Raw genomic sequence first — 17,453 nt, 5'->3', positions numbered from 1 at the left:
CTACTTTGTATTGATTCATGAGGAACAGCAGAGCTCCACACTTTAATCTATGGAGTGTAGAAACTCTACCTTTAAAAATACATAAGTGATGAAGGTCCAGGCATGGTCGAATGGCCAGCCCCCATGATCTAAGAACTAGGCGTCCAAAGATCTCTAATACAATAGTAAAAAGTCCTATTTATACTAAACTAGTTACTAGGGTTTACAGAAGTGAGTAATTGATGCATAAATCCACTTCCGGGGCCCACTTGGTGTGTGTTTGGGCTGAGCTTGAAGTTTACACGTGGAGAGGTCATTCTTGTAGTTGAACGCCAGTTTGTAACGTGTTTCTGGCGTTCAACTCTGGTTCGTGACGTGTTTCTGGCGTTTAACTCCAGACTGCAGCGTAGAACTGGCGTTCAACGCCCATTTACGTCGTCTAAAATCGGCCCAAGTATGGACTATTATATATTTCTGGAAAGCCCTAGATGTCTACTTTCCAACGCAATTAGAAGCGCGCCATTTTGAGTTCTATAGCTCCAGAAAATCCACTTTGAGTGCAGGGAGGTCAGAAACAGTTTTAGCATCTCACTTTATCCATTGAGGTTTAGAATGATTGGCATCTATAGGAACTTAGAGTTCAGATAGTGTTATTGATTCTCCTAGTTCAGTATGTTGATTCTTGAACACAGCTACTTTATGAGTCTTGGCCATGGCCCTAAGCACATTGTTTTCCAGTATTACCACTGGATACATAAATGCCACAAACACATAATTGGGTGAACCTTTTCAGATTGTGACTCAGCTTTACTAAAGTCCCCAATTAGAGGTGTCCAGTGTTCTTAAGCACACTCTTCTTTTGCTTTGGACCTTGACTTTAACTGCTCAGTCTCAAGTTTTCACTTGACACCTTCATGCCACAAGCACATGGTTAGGGACAGCTTGGTTTAGCCGCTTAGGCCAGGATTTTATTCCTTTAGGCCCTCCTATCCACTGATGCTCAAAGCCTTGGGATCCTTCTTATTTACCCTTGCCTTTTGGTTTTAAGGGTTATTGGCTTTTTGCTCTTGCCTCTTGGTTTTAAGAGCTTTTGGCTTTTTTTGCTTGCTTTTTCTTTTTCTTTTTTTTTTTCGCTACTTTTTTTTCTGCAAGCTTTGTTCTTTGCTGCTTTTTCTTGCTTCAAGAATCATTTTTATGATTTTTCAGATTATCAAATAACATGTCTCCTTGTCATCATTCTTTCAAGAGCCAACATATTTAAAATTCTTAAACAACAACTTCAAAAGACATATGCACTGTTCAAGCATTCATTCAGAAAACAAAAAGTATTGTCACCACATCAATATAATTAAACTAAGTTCAAGGATAAATTCGAAACTCATGTACTTCTTGTTCTTTTGAATTAAAACATTTTTTATTTAAGAGAGATGATGGATTCATATTCACTACTTTAAGGCATAGACACTTAAATACTGATGATCATGTAATGAAGACACAAACATGGATAAACATTTAACATAGAAAATGAAAAACAGAGAATGTAAGAACAAGGAATGAGTCCACCTTAGTGATGGTGGCGTTTTCTTTGCTGAGGAACCAATGATGTCCTTGAGCTCTTCTATGTCTCTTTCTTGTCTTTGTTGCTCCTCCCTCATTGCTCTTTGATGCTTCTATCCTTAGTTGCTCCCAATAATTGTGTGGGAGAAAATGTATCCCCTGAGGTATCTCAGAGATCTCTTGATTTGCAGTCAAATGTTCTACCACTGAGCTATAGACCCTTGAGATAAATCTTTCCATCTCCCATGACTTGGAGGTGGAAGCTTTTGTTTTCCCTTTCCTCTTTCTAGAGGTTTCTCTGGCCTTAGGTGCCATCAATGGTTATGGAAAAACAAAAAAAAAACTTATGCTTTTACCACACCAAACTTAGAATTTTGCTCGCCCTCGAGCAAGAGAAGAAAGAATGGATGAAGAAGAAGATGTGGAAAAAAACTAGGATTATGAGGAGGGAAGGTGGGAATCCTGTGGGATCCACAGATCCTGAGATGATCCTGTGAGGTCCACAGATCTTGAGGTGTCAAGGATTTGCATCCCTGCACCAATTAGGCATGTAAAACACCTTTGCATGCAATTCTGGCATTTAAATGCCGAACTGATGCTTGTTCTGGGCGTTCAACGCCCAGATGTAGCATGTTTCTGGCGTTGAACGCCAGCTCCATGCTTGTTTCTGGCGTTCAGCGCCAGCTCCATGCTCTGTTCTGGCGTTGAACGCCAGCCAGATGCTTCTTACTGGCGTTTGAACGCCAGTGAATTCCTCCTCCAGGGTGTGCTGTTTTTTATGCTGTTTTTGATTTTTCTTCAATTTTTTCAGTTGTTTTTGTGACTCCACATGATCATGAACCTATGAAGACATATAACTAATAAAAAATATAATTAAATAAAAATTGGGTTGCCTCCCAACAAGCGCTTCTTTAATGTCAATAGCTTGACAGTGGGCTCTCATGGAGCCTCACAGATGTTCAGAGCATTGTTGAGACTTCCCAACACCAAACTTAGATTTTGGATATGGGAGTTCAACACCAAACTTAGAGTTTGGTTGTGGCCTCCCAACACCAAACTTAGAGTTTGACTGTGGGGGCTCTGGTTGACTCTGTTTTAAGAGAAGCTTACTGTGCCTCTTTTCCATGTTTACAGAAAGATATCCTTGAGTTTTAAACTCAAGGGAGTCCTCATTCAATTGAAGGACTAGTTCACCTCTGTTAACATCAATCACAGCTCTTGCTGTGGCTAGGAAGGGTCTTCCAAGGATGATGCATTCATCCTTATCCTTCCCAGTATCTAGGATTATGAAATCAGCAGGGATGTAAAGGCCTCCAACCTTTACTAATATGTCCTCTACTTGTCCATAAGCCTATTTTCTAGAATTGTCTGCCATCTCTAATGAGATTTTAGCATCTTGTACCTCAAAGATTCCCAGTTTCTCCATTACAAAAAGTGGCATGAGGTTTATTCCTGACCCCAGGTCACATAGAGCCTTCTCAAAGGTCATGGTGCCTATGGTACAAGGTATCAGGAACTTTCCAGGATCCTGTTTCTTCTGAGGCAATCTCAGTTGATCCAATGCAATCAGTTCATTGGTGAACAGGAGAGGTTCATCTCTCCAAGTCTCATTACCAAATAAATTGGCATTCAGCTTCATGATTGCACCAAGGAACTTGGCAACTTGCTCTTCAGTAACATCTTCATTCTCTTTAGAAGAGGAGTACTCTTCAGAGCTCATGAAGGGCGTAAGGAGGTTCAATGGAATCTCTATGGTCTCTAGATGAGCCTCAGATTCCTTTGGTTCCTCAAAGGGAAACTCCTTATTGATCATTGGATGTCCCAAGAGGTCTTCCTCCTTGGGATTCACATCCTCCCCTTCCTCTTTGGATTCGGCCATGATGGTTATATCAATGGCCTTGCACTCTCCTTTTGGATTTTCTTCTGTATTGCTTGGGAGAGTACTAGGAGGGATTTCAGTGATCCTTTTACTCAGTTGGCCCACTTGTGCCTCCAAATTTCTAATGGAGGACCTTGTTTCATTCATGAAACTTACAGTGGCCTTAGATAGATCAGAGACTAAGTTTGCTAAATTAGAGGTATTTTGTTCAGAGTTCTCTGTCTGTTGCTGAGTGGGTGATGGAAAAGGTTTGCTATTGTTAAACCTATTTCTTCCACCATTATTAAAGCCTTGTTGAGGCTTTTGTTGATCCTTCCATGAGAGATTTGGGTGATTTCTCCATGAGGGATTATAGGTGTTTCCATATGGTTCACCCATGTAATTCACCTCTGCTATTGCAGGGTTCTCAGGATCATATGCTTCTTCTTCTGAAGATGCCTCTTGAGTACTGTTGGATGCAGCTTGCATTCCATTCAGACTCTGAGAAATCATATTAACTTGCTACGTCAATATTTTATTCTGAACCAATATGGCATTCAGAGTATCAATTTCAAGAACTCCCTTCTTCATAGGCGTCCCATTACTCACAGGGTTCCTCTTAGAAGTGTACATGAACTGGTTATTAGCAACCATGTCAATGAGTTCTTGAGCTTCTGCAGGCGTTTTCTTTAGGTGAATGGATCCACCTGCAGAAGTATCTAATGACATCTTTGATAGCTCAGATAAACCATCGTAGAATATATCCAAGATGGTCCATTCTGAAAGCATGTCAGAAGGACACTTTTTGGTCAGTTACTTGTATCTCTCCCAAGCTTCATAGAGGGATTCACCTTCCTTCTGTCTGAAGGTTTGAACATTCACTCTAAGCTTGCTAAGCTTTTGAGGAGGAAAGAACTTGGCTAAGAAAGTCGTGACCAGCTTATCCCAAGAGTTCAGGCTATCTTTAGGTTGAGAGTCCAACCAGATTCTAGCTCTGTCTCTTGCAGCAAAAGGAAAAAGCATGAGCCTGTAGACTTCAGGATCTACTCCATTAGTCTTAACAGTATCACATATCTGCAAGAATTCAGTTAAGAACTGAAAAGGATCTTCAGATGGAAGTCCATGAAACTTGCAGTTTTGTTGCATTAGAGAAACTAGTTGAGGCCTAAGCTCAAAATTGTTTGCTCCAATGGTAGGGATGGAGATGCTTCTTCCATGTAAATTGGATTTTGGTGCAGTAAAGTCACCAAGCATCTTCCTTGCATTATTATTATTTTCGGCTGCCATCTCCTCTTCCTGTTCGAAAATTTCTGAAAGGTGCTTGCTGGATTGTTGTAATTTAGCTTCTCTTAGTTTCCTCTTCAAAGTCCTTTTAGGTTCTGGATCTGCTTCAACAAGAATGTTCTTGTCCTTGCTCCTGCTCATATGAAAAAGGAGGGAACAGAAAAATAATAATAGGGATCCTTTTTACCACAGTATAGAGGTCCCTATGTGAGTAGAAGAAAAGAAGAAGAGAAAATATGAACTCAGAGAGAGAGAGGGGGTTCGGATTTTTGGTGAGTGAGGGAGAGATGTTAGTAGATGAATAAATAAATAGAAGGAGATAAGAGAGAAGGATTTTCGAAAATTATTTTTGAAAAGGGGTTAGTGATTTTCGAAAATTAAAATTAAAATTTGAAACAATTAGTTAATTAAAAAGAATTTTTGAAAAAGAGGGAAGATATTTTCGAAAATTAGAGAGAGAGAGTTAGTTAGGTAGTTTTGAAAAAGATAAGAAACAAACAAAAAGTTAGTTAGTTAGTTGAAACAAATTTTGAAAATGAATTTTGAAAAGATAAGAAGATAAGAAGTTAAAAAAAGATATTTTTAAAATCAAAAATTTTTTTTTTTTGAAAAAAAAGATATGTTTTAAAAAGATATGATTTTGAAAAAGATAGGATAAAAAGATATTTTTGAAAATATATGATTAAATCTAGTTTTGAAAAAAGATTTGATTTTTAAAATCACAATTAATGACTTGATTCACAAGAAATCACAAGATATGATTCTAGAACTTAAAATTTGAATCTTTCTTAACAAGCAGGTAACAAGCTTGAAATTTTTGAATCAAAACATTAATTGATGATGTTATTTTCGAAAATTATGTGATAAAGATAAGAAAAAGATTTTTGAAAAATATTTTTAAAATTTTTGAAAATAACTAAGAAAAATGAAAAAGATTTGATTTTTGAAAAAGATTTTGAAAAAGATAAGATTTTTAAATTGAAAATTTGATTTGACTCATAAAAACAACTAGATTTTTAAAAAATTTTTGAAAAAGTCAATCCAAATTTTCGAAATTTATGACTGAAAAAGGGGAAGATATTTTTTTTGATTTTTGAATTTTCAATGATGAAAGAGAAAAACATGAAAAAGACTCAATGCATGAAAATTTTTAGATCAAAATGATGAATGCATGAAAGAATGCTATGAATGTCAAGATGAACACCAAGAACACTTTGAAGATCAAGATGAACACCAAGAACTTATTTTTGAAAAATTTTTTTATGCAAAGAAAACATGCAAGACACCAAACTTAGAAATCCTTAATGCTTAGACACTAAGAATTCAAGAATGCATATGAAAAACACCATACAACACAAAACAATATAATATGAAGATCAATCAAGAAGGTTTATCAAGAACAACTTGAAGATAATGAAGAACACTATGAATGCATGAATTTTCAAAAAATGCAGATAATTTTTAGAAAAAATGCAGTTGACACCAAACTTGAAATTGACTCAAGACTCAAACAAGAAACACAAAATATTTTTGATTTTTTTATGATTTTGTGATTTTTTTGTATTTTTATTTTATATTTTTCGAAAATTAGTGTGAAAAAGAAAAATAAGGATTCCAAAATTTTTAATATGAATTCCAAGAATCTTGCAGTCTTATTCTAAAGCTCCAATCTGAGGGTTAGACATGGCTTAATAGCCAGTCAAGCTTTAGCATGTAAATCTTTTGGATCTGGAACAACAGCAGGTGGATTAGCAATAACTAGCTTGCTCTTGATAATGTTGGGTTGGAAGCCCCAGTCCAAATGAATTTAGACATGGCTTTACAGCCAGTCAGGCTTCAACATGCTTCATGAAACACTAGAATTCATTCTTAAAAAAAAAATTTAGAATAATTTTCGAAAACAGATGAGAAATTTTTGAAAGATTTTTGAGAAATTTTTTTTTTGAAAATAAAACAAAAAGAAAATTACCTAATCTGAGCAACATGATGAACCGTCAGTTGTCCAAACTCGAACAATCACCGGCAACGGCGCCAAAAACTTGGTGCACGAAATTGTGATCTCATGCAACGGCGCCAAAAATTCTGTACGCACGTCTTAATAAATCGTTTTTCATTCACAACTTCGATACAACTAACCAGCAAGTGCAATGGGTCGTCTAAGTAATAAACCTTACGTGAGTAAGGGTCGATCCCACGGAGATTGTTGGTATGAAGCAAGCTATGGTCATCTTGTAAATCTCAGTCAGGCGGATAATAATTGATTATTATCATGAATGCCGGATTCTCATGAATGCCGCCATCAATCTAGCTTACACCACGAAGATTCTGATTAAGAGATCCAAGAGATAATCATTCAATCTAAGGTGGAACGGAAGTGGTTGTCAGGCACGCGTTCGTAGGGGAATGATGATGATTGTCACGTTCATCACATTCATGTTGAAGTGCGAATGAATATCTTAGAAGCGGACCCTTCAAAGCCTTCAACCATGATATGCCTTGGAGGTTGTACACCCTCCTCAACATCAAATTTAAACTCCTTAGAAGGGGGCTCTGACGTGGCAGAAATTGGCAGATTAAGAAATTAATGTAAGAAATACGTTACAAGTACAGTTCTTAACTAACCAAAAATCCGCTTATCAATTTAAAAGGGGTTATCACAAAATTAGAATAAAAATACTGGGAGTATAAGTCCCAGGTCGTCTCCCAACGAGTTGCAGGAAAGAATGCAGGTTATTGGTCAGAGGTTTCTCAGGAAATTTATTTGAGTTTGATAAACAGAAAAATTAAATAAGAAATTTTATATAATTCAAATAAAAGTCTTGACCGGGAGTAGATTAATTGGAAGTTCTATCCTTGTTGGATTTCTCTCAAGATCAATTGATAATTGAAGGTTGCTTCTACTTAGTTATCCTTTACCAAGTAAAGTAAAGGAAAGTCAAATAAGTTGGAAGTCTACTTCTATTCACAAGTTCTAATCCTCTCCCTTGGGAAAGATTAGCGTTAGTGACTAGAGAGCCAGCCAACAATAAACCCAATTACAATTTAACTCTTGAATAATCCAACTCAAGGTTCTCCATTTAATCACCCCCAATCAAGTTAAGGAACTAATCCATTATTATAAATGTAAACTTCACAAAATTAAAAAGGGAAATAAAGAAAAACATGATGATTAATAATAAAAGAAAGATCAATTAAAATAAAAATAGTTCTTGTATTAATAAATTATAAAAATAATCCAATTGTAACTCTGGATAAATTAAGGATATGAAATAGTAAGAGACAAGTAAGGAAACAAATTAGAATGATGAAGTCTTGGCAGAGGTAATAACTCTTCTCAATATCCCAGTCCAAAAAGCAATAAAACAAAATTCTAAGAACTATGAATGTGTAGAGAGAAAACCTAGAGGAGGAGTAAAATCAGATCTAAAACTGAAAAACTATCCTAATGTCTTGTCCTCTTTGAGTCTCTACATGTTCCCTGGTTCTAGTCTGTGCTTCTGGGCCGAAAACTGGGTCAAAAAATGGCCCGAAATCGCCCCCAGCAAATTCTATCAATTCTACAGATCGCGCATGTCACGCGTGCGCATCGTCCACGCGTGCGCGTCACTCGGCGTTTCTCCTTGCCACGCGTACGCGTCGTCCACGCGTTCGCGTCACTCGTGCAGCTTCCAATCCACGCGTTCGCGTCAGGCACGCGAGCGCGTCACTATGATTTCTCCATTTTGCGCGGTTGCGTAAGCCATGCATTCGCGTCGATTCTCGCTGGTCATCTCCTTAATTTCTTGTGTTCCTTCCATTTTTGCAAGCTTCTTCTCCAATTTCCAAGTCATTCATGCCCTATAAAGCCTGAAACACTTAACACACGGATCACGACATCTAATGGGACAAAGGAGGATTAAAATACATAATTAAAGGTCTCTAGGAAGCAAGTTTTCAACCATGGAGTAATTTTGAGAAGGAAATGTAAATACATGCTAATCATATGAATAAGTGGGTAAAGATTTGATAAAACCACACAATTAAAAACAATATAAATAATAAAATAATGGTTTATCAACCTCCCCACACTTAAACATTAGCATGTTCTCATGCTTAGTTGAAGGAGATAAAGTAAATGAGTAGGAACATGTAAAACTCATGCAATGCAATGCAACCTATATATATGAATGCAACTATATGATTCTTGTCCACTTGGTTAAAAGTAAATAAGCTCTTCAAGACAAACATAAATCAAATTCCACTAATTCAGTTTACATAGTAAGAACAGATAAAAATGCAAGAAGATAGCTCATGAAAGCAGGGAACATAGAATTTAAGCATTGAACCCTCACTGGTAGTGTGTGTATGTGCATGATGAGCGGATAATATATACGCTTTATGGCATTGTTTTTACATAGTTTTCAGTATGATTTAGTTAGTTTTTAGTATATTTTTATTAGTTTTTAATTAAAAATCACATTTCTGGACTTTACTATGAGTCTGTGTATTTTTCTGTGATTTCAGGTATTTTCTGGCTGAAATTGAGGCACCTGAGCAAAAATCAGATTCAGAGGTTGAAGAAGGACTACAGATGCTGTTGGATTCTGACCTCCCTGCACTTGGAGTGGATTTTCTGGAGCTACAGAACTCCAAATGGCGCGCTTCAAATTGCGTTGGAACGTAGACATCTAGGGCTTTCCAGAAGTATATAATAGTCCATACTTTGCCCGAGTTTAGATGACGCAAACTGGCGTTGAATGCCAGTTTCATGTTGCAGCTGGCGTTCAGCGCCAGAAACAAGTTGCAAAGTGGAGTTCAACGCCAGAAACACGTTACAAACTGGCGTTCAACTCCAAGAAAGACCTCTCCATGTATAAACTTCAAGCTCAGCCCAAGCACACACCAAGTGGGCCCCAGAAGTGGATTTCTGCATCAATTACTCATTTCTGTAAACCCTAGTAACTAGTTTAGTATAAATAGGACTTTTTACTATTGTATTTACATCTTTTGTTCATCTTTGGATTATCTTTTGGTCCTTTGATCATGTTTTAGGGGCTGGCCATTCGGCCATGCTTGAACTTTATCACTTATGTATTTTCAACGGTAGAATTTCTACACACCATAGATTAAGGTGTGGAGCTCTGCTGTTCCTCAAGGATTAATGCAAAGTACTACTGTTTTTCTATTCAATTCAACTTATTCTGCTTCTAAGATATTCATTCGCACTTCAATATGATGGATGTGATGATCGTGACAGTCATCATCATTCTCAACTTATGAACGCGTGCCTGGCAACCACTTCCGTTCTGCCTTAGATTGAATGGATATCTCTTGGATATCTAATACAGGGGACCGAGTCCGAGTTATTAGTGTCTTCGTGGTATAAGTTAGAACCCATGGATGGCCATTTCCGAGATCCGAAAAGTCTAAACCTTGTCTGTGGTATTCCGAGTAGGATCTGGGAAGGGATGGCTGTGACGAGCTTCAAACTCGCGAGTGCTGGGCGTAGTGACAGACGCAAAAGGATAGTCAATCCTATTCCAGTATGATCGAGAACCGACAGATGATTAGCCATGCAGTAACAGCGCATTGGACCATTTTCACAGGAGGATGGGATGTAGCCATTGACAACGGTGATGCCCTACATAAAGCTTGCCATGGAAAGGAGTAGGATTGATTGGATGAAGACAATAGGAAAGCAGAGATCAGAGGAACGAAAGCATCTCTATACGCTTATCTGAAATTCTCACCAATGAATTACATAAGTACCACTATCCTATTTTATATTTTATTTATTTTCATCCACTATAATTTCTTAATACAATTTAATCCGCCTGATTGAGATTTACAAGGTGACCATAGCTTGCTTCAAGCCGACAATCTCCGTGGGATCGACCCTTACTCACGTAAGGTTTATTACTTGGACGACCCAGTGCACTTGCTGGTTAGTTGTACGAAGTTGTGAAACAGATATAAGATCATGAACGTGCGTATTGAGTTTTTAGCGCCGTTACCAAGGAATGGAATGATCACGATTTTGCACACCAAGTTTTTGGCGCCGTTGCCGGGGATTGTTCGAATTTGGACAACTGACGGTTCATCTTGTTGCTCAGATTAGGTAACTTTATTTTAATTTTAACCTTTTTGATTTTATTATTCTATTTTCAAAAAAAATCAAAATAATATTTTCTTCTTTTTCGTTTTTCCCAATTAATTCTCGAAAAATACAAAAAAAAAATTTATAAAATCATAAAATCAAAAATAATTTTTGTGTTTCTTGTTTGAGTCTAGAGTCAAGATTTAAGTTTGGTGTCAATTGCATCTTTTTAACTTTCTAAAAATTATTTTCGAAAATTTCATGCATTGCATTCTTCATGATCTTCAAGTTGTTAGTCTTCTTGTTTGATCTTCATATTTTCTTGTTTTGTGTCTTTCCTTGTTTTTCATATGCATTCTTGAATTATTAATGTCTAAAGAATAAAAATTTTTAAGTTTGGTGTCTTGCATGTTTTTCTTTTCTTAAAAATTTTCACCTTTTTTTTCAAAATTCCTTTTTAATTAACTAATTATTTTAAATTTTAATTTTTAATTTAATTTCAACTTTAATTTTCGAAATCTAACTTCCAATTTTGAATTTTTATTTTAATTAAATTTCGAAATTCTCTCTCTCATCTCCTTCTATTTATTTATTCATCTACTAACACTTCTCTTCCATCCAAAAAAATTCGAACACCACCTCCCTCTCTGTGTTCGAGTTTTTCCTCTTCTCTTCTTTACATTACATTCTTTTCTTCTTCTACTCACACAAAGGAATCTCTATACTGTGACATAGAGGATTCCATATTTTCTTTGTTATTCCCTTCTTTGTCATATGAGCAGGAGCAAGGACAAGAACATTCTTGTTGAAGCAGATCCTGAACCTGAAAGGACTCTAAAAAGGAAACTAAGAGAAGCTAAAATACAACAATCCAGAGACAACCTTACAGGAATTTTCGAACAGGAAGAGGAGATGGCAGCCAAAAATAATAATAATGTAAGGAGGATGCTTGGTGACTTTACTGCACCTAATTCCAATTTACATGGAAGAAGCATCTCCGTCCCGGCCATTGGAGCAAACAACTTTGAGCTGAAACCTCAATTAGTTTCTCTGATGCAACAGAACTGCAAGTTTCATGGACTTCCATCTGAAGATCCTTTTCAGTTCTTAACTGAATTCTTGCAGATCTGTGATACTGTTAAGACCAATGGGGTTGATCCTGAGTCTACAGGCTTATGCTTTTCCCGTTTGCTGTAAGAGACAGAGCTAGAGTGTGGTTGGACTCTTAACCCAAAGATAGCCTGAACTCTTGGGATAAGCTGGTCACGGCTTTCTTAGCCAAGTTCTTTCCTCCTCAAAAGCTGAGTAAGCTTAGAGTGGATGTTCAAACCTTCAGACAGAAAGAAGGTGAATCCCTCTATAAAGCTTGGGAGAGATATAGGCAACTGACCAAAAAGTGTCCTTCTGACATGCTTTCAGAATGGAACATCCTGGATATATTCTATGATGGTCTGTTTGAATTAGCTAAGATGTCATTGGATACTTCTGCAGGTGGATCCATTCACCTAAAGAAAACTCTTGCAGAAGCTCAAGAACTCATTGACATGGTTGCTAATAACCAGTTCATGTACACTTCTGAGAGGAATCCTGTGAGTAATGGGATGCCTCAGAAGAAGGGAGTTCTTGAAATTGATACTCTGAATGCCATATTGGCTCAGAACAAAATATTGACTTAGTAAGTCAATATGATTTCTCAAAGTCTGAATGGAATGTAAGCTGCATCCAACAGTACTCAAGAGGCATCTTCTGAGGAATAAGCTTATGATCCTGAGAACCCTGCAATAGCAGAGGTGAGTTACATGGGTGAACCCTATAGAAACACCTATAATCTCTCATGGAGAAATCACCCAAATCTCTCATGAAAGGATCAACAAAAGCCTCAACAAGGCTTTAATAATGGTGGAAGAAACAGGTTTAGCAATAGCAAGCCTTTTCCATCATCCATTCAGCAAAAGACAAAGAGTTCTGAGCATAATCCATCTAGCTTGGCAAATATAGTCTCTGATCTATCTAAGGCCACTCTAAGTTTCATGAATGAAACAAGGTCTTCCATTAGAAATTTGGAAGCACAAGTGGGCCAGCTGAGTAAAGGAATCACTGAAACCCCTCCTAGTACTCTCCCAAGCAATACAGAAGAGAATCCAAAGAGAGAGTACAAGGCCATTCATATAACAATCATGGCCGAACCTACAAGGGAGGAAGAGGACATAAATCCTAGTGAGGAAGACCTCCTGGGACGTCCAGTAATCAACAAGGAGTTTCTCTTTGAGGAACCAAAGGACTCTAAGGCTCATCTAGAGACCATAGAGATTCCAATGAACCTTCTTATGCCCTTCATGAGCTCTGATGAGTATTCTTCTTCTGAAGAGAATGAGGATGTTACTGAAGAGCAAGTTGCCAAGTACCTTGGTGCAATCATGAAGCTAAATGCCAAATTATTTGGTAATGAGACTTGGGAAGATGAACCTCCTTTGCTCATCAATGAACTGAGTGATCTGGATCAACTGACATTACCTCAGAAGAAACAAGATCCTGGAAAGTTCTTAATACCTTGTACCATAGGCACCATGACCTTTGAGAAGGCTTTATGTGGCCTTGGGTCAGGGATAAACCTCATGCCACTCTCTATAATGGAGAAACTGGGAATCCTTGAGGTACAGGCTGCCAATTTCTCATTAGAGATGGCAGACAAATCTATGAAAATGGCTTATGGACTAGTAGACGACGTGTTAGTAAAGGTTGAAGGCCTTTACATCCCTGCTGATTTCATAATCCTAGACACTGGGAAGGATGAGGATGAATCCATCATCCTTGAAAGACCCTTCCTAGCCATAGCAAGAGCTGTGATTGATGTAGATAGAGGAGAATTGATCCTTCAATTGAATGAGGATAACCTTGTGTTTAAAACTCAAGAATCTCCTTCTGTAACAATGGAGAGGAAGCATAGAAAGCATCTCCCAGTACAGAGTCAACTAAAGCCCCCACAGTCAAACTCTAAGTTTGATGTTGGGAGGCCTCAGCCAAACTCTAAGTTTGGTGTTGAAATCCCATATCCAAACTCTAACTTTGGTGTTGGGAGTCTATAAAATTGACCTGATCACCTGTGTGGCTCCATGAGAGCCCACTGTCAAGCTATTGACATTAAAGAAGCGCTTGTTGGGAGGCAACCCAATTTTTATTTATCTAATTTTATTTTTATTTTTATTATTCTTTCATGTTTTATTAGGTTCATGATCATGTGGAGTCACAAAATAAATACAAAAATTAAAAACAGAATAAAAAATAGCAGAAGAAAAATCACACCCTGGAGGAAGGACTTACTGGCGTTTAAACGCCAGTAAGGAGCATCTGGCTGGCGTTCAATGCCAGAACAGAGCATGGATCTGGCGTTGAATGCCAGAAACAAGCAACATCCTGGCGTTCAAATGCTAGGAATGCACCCTGAGAAGAGCTGGCGCTAAACGCCAGAAACATTCTGCATCTAGGCATTGAACGCCCAGAACAAGCATCAATTCAGCGTTTAAACGCCAGAATTGCATGCAAAGGCATTTTACATGCCTAATTGGTGCAGGGATGCAAATCCTTGACACCTCAGGATCTGTGGACCCCACAGAATCCCCACCTACCTCCACTCATATTCTTCCCTCTTTTCAACACTCACCATTCCCAATAAACACCCTTCCCCAAAACCCTTCACCAATCACCTTAATCTCTCTTCCCTATTACCTCTTCACCACTCACATTCATTACTCCCCTAAAACCATCATACAACCCACCTACACCCATCCACTCAAATTCAAACCATCAACACACCTCAATCTCTCCTTCTTCTCATCCTTTCTTTCTTCTTTTGCTCGAGGACGAGCAACCACTTTAAGTTTGGTGTGGAAAAAGCATTGCTTTTTTTTCATAACCACTAATGCCTCAAGGGATGAACTTCCCTCCACAAAACTATTGGGAGCAAATCAACACCTCCCTAGGAGAATTAAGTTCCAACATGGGACAACTAAGGGTGGAACATCAAGAGCACTCCATCACCCTCCATGAAATTAGAGAAGATCAAAAAGCAATGAGGAGGAGCAACAAAGACAAGGAAGAGACATAGAAGAGCTCAAGGACATCATTGGTTCCTCAAGAAGAAAACGCCACCATCACTAAGGTGGACTCATTCCTTGTTCTTAAATTTTCTATTTTTCATTTTTATGTTAAATGTTTATCTATATTTGAGTCTTATTACATGATCATTAGTGTCTAAGTGTCTCTGCCTTAAAGTAGAGAATATGAATCCATCACCTCTCTTAAATGAAAAATGTTTTAAAAACAAAAGAACAAGAAGTACATGGTTTCGAATTCATCCTTGAAACAAGTTTAATTATTTTGATGTGGTGACAATACTTTTTGTTTTCTGAATGAATGCTTGAATAGTGCATATGTCTTTTGAAGTTGTTGTTTATGAATGTTAAATATGTTGGCTCTTGAAAGAATGATGAAAAGGAGAAATATTATTTGATAATCTGAAAAATCATAAAAATGATTCTTGAAGCAAGAAAAAGCAGTGAATACAAAAAGCTTACAGAAAAAAAAAAAGAAAAAAAATGGCGAAAAAAAAGAGAAAGAAAAAGAAAAAAGCAAGCAGAAAAAGCCAAAAGCTCTTAAAACCAAGAGGCAAGAGAAAAAAGCTAGTAACCCTTAAAACCAAAGGCAAGGGTAATAAAAAGGATCTAAGGCTTTGAGCATCAGTGGATAGGAGGGCCTAAAGGAATAAAATCCTGGCCTAATTGGCATTGTTTTTACACAGTTTTCAGTATGATTTAGTTAGTTTTTAGTATATTTTTATTAGTTTTTAATTAAAAATCATATTTCTAGAATTTACTATGAGTTTTGGTTCTTTTCTGTGATTTCAGGTATTTTCTGGCTGAAATCGAGGGACCTGAACAAAAATCAGATTCAGAGGTTGAAGAAGGACTGCAAATGCTGTTGGATTCTGACCTCCCTGCACTCAGAGTGGATTTTCTGGAGCTACAAAACTCCAAATGGTACACTTCCAATTGCGTTGGAAAATAGACATCCAGGGCTTTCCAGAAATATATAATAGTCCATACTTTGCCCGAGTTTAGATGACACAAACTGGCGTTGAACGCCAGTTCTATGTTGCAGTCTGGCGTTCAGCGCCAGAAACAAGTTGCAAAGTGAAGTTCAACGCCAGAAACACGTTACAAACTGGCGTTTAATTCCAAGAAAGACCTCTCCACGTGTAAACTTCAAGCTCAGCCCAAGCACACACCAAGTGGGCCCCGGAAGTGGATTTCTGCATCAAGTACTCATTTCTATAAACCCTAGTAACTAGTTTAGTATAAATAGGACTTTTTACTATTGTATTTACATCTTTTGCTCATCTTTGGATTATCTTTTGGTCCTTTGATCATGTTTTTGGGGCTGGCCATTCGGCCATGCCAGAACTTTATCACTTATGTATTTTCAACGGTAGAGTTTCTACACACCATAGATTAAGGTGTGGAGCTCTGCTGTTTCTCAAGGATTAATGCAAAGTACTTCTGTTTTTCTATTCAATTCAACTTATTCCACTTCTAAGATATTCATTTGCACTTCAATATGATGGATGTGATGATCGTAATAGTCATCATCATTCTCAACTTATGAACGCGTGCCTGACAACCACTTCCGTTCTACCTTAGATTGAATGGATATCTCTTGGATATATCACATAAGGTTTATTACTTGGACGACCCAGTGCACTTGCTGGTTAGTTGTACGAAGTTGTGAAACAGATATAAGATCATGAACGTGCGTATTGAGTTTTTAGCGCCGTTACCAAGGAATGGAATGATCACGATTTCACACACCAGTGCACTCTAGTCTCTCAAGTGTATAGGGTAATCACTCTACTCTTCTCTAATTATGCTTTCTAAATTTTGTTCTTCACCTAATCAATCAACATTTAATACACTATGCAAACATCATGAGGTCTTTTTAAGGTTGTATTGGGGCTAAGGTAAGGGTAAGGGTACATATATGACTAAGTAAGCTTATAAATTGAATCTTTAATTAACCTAAGCCTATACCTAACATACATATACTCTATATAACTTTAGAATCATACCTAGTGATGCACATAAACTAGTTATGCTACGATTTAGGAAATTGCACGATCGGCAAAATTCCTTCCGGCAAGTGCACCGGTTATCGTCAAGTAAAAACTCACAATAGAGTGAGGTCGAATCCCACAAGGATTGGTTGAATGAGCAATTCGGATTAGAAGTGTGTTCTAATTGAGCGGAATCAAGGTTTGAGATGAGAATTGCGGAATGTAAAATTGGCGGGAAAAGTAAATAACAAGAAAATTAAATGGCGGAATCTTAAATTGCATGAATTAAAGAGCAGAATGTAAATTGCTGAAATTAAAAGGGAATGGGGGTGATTGCAAGAATTGAGTTGCAGAATGTAAAGAGAAAACTTCAATTCCAGCATTTCTTATCCTTCATGATTTTTGGCGTTTAAGCTCTAGTTTAGGCTTAAACTGGAACTTAAACTCCACATGTGATATTCAAGCTTCCTTTATTGATTTTGTTGCTTCCTTGCCTAGCCTCTTCTTCCCTGAAATCATCCAAGCAATTGCATCAAAGTCTTGCAAAATTTCATGAGAAATCTTCCATTCATAGCATTTAAGTATTATAACTA

Source organism: Arachis ipaensis, chromosome B01 (assembly GCF_000816755.2).
Source record: "Arachis ipaensis cultivar K30076 chromosome B01, Araip1.1, whole genome shotgun sequence".
In the NCBI taxonomy this organism is placed as follows: Eukaryota; Viridiplantae; Streptophyta; class Magnoliopsida; order Fabales; family Fabaceae; genus Arachis; species Arachis ipaensis.
Note: the sequence above shows the minus strand (reverse complement) of the source record.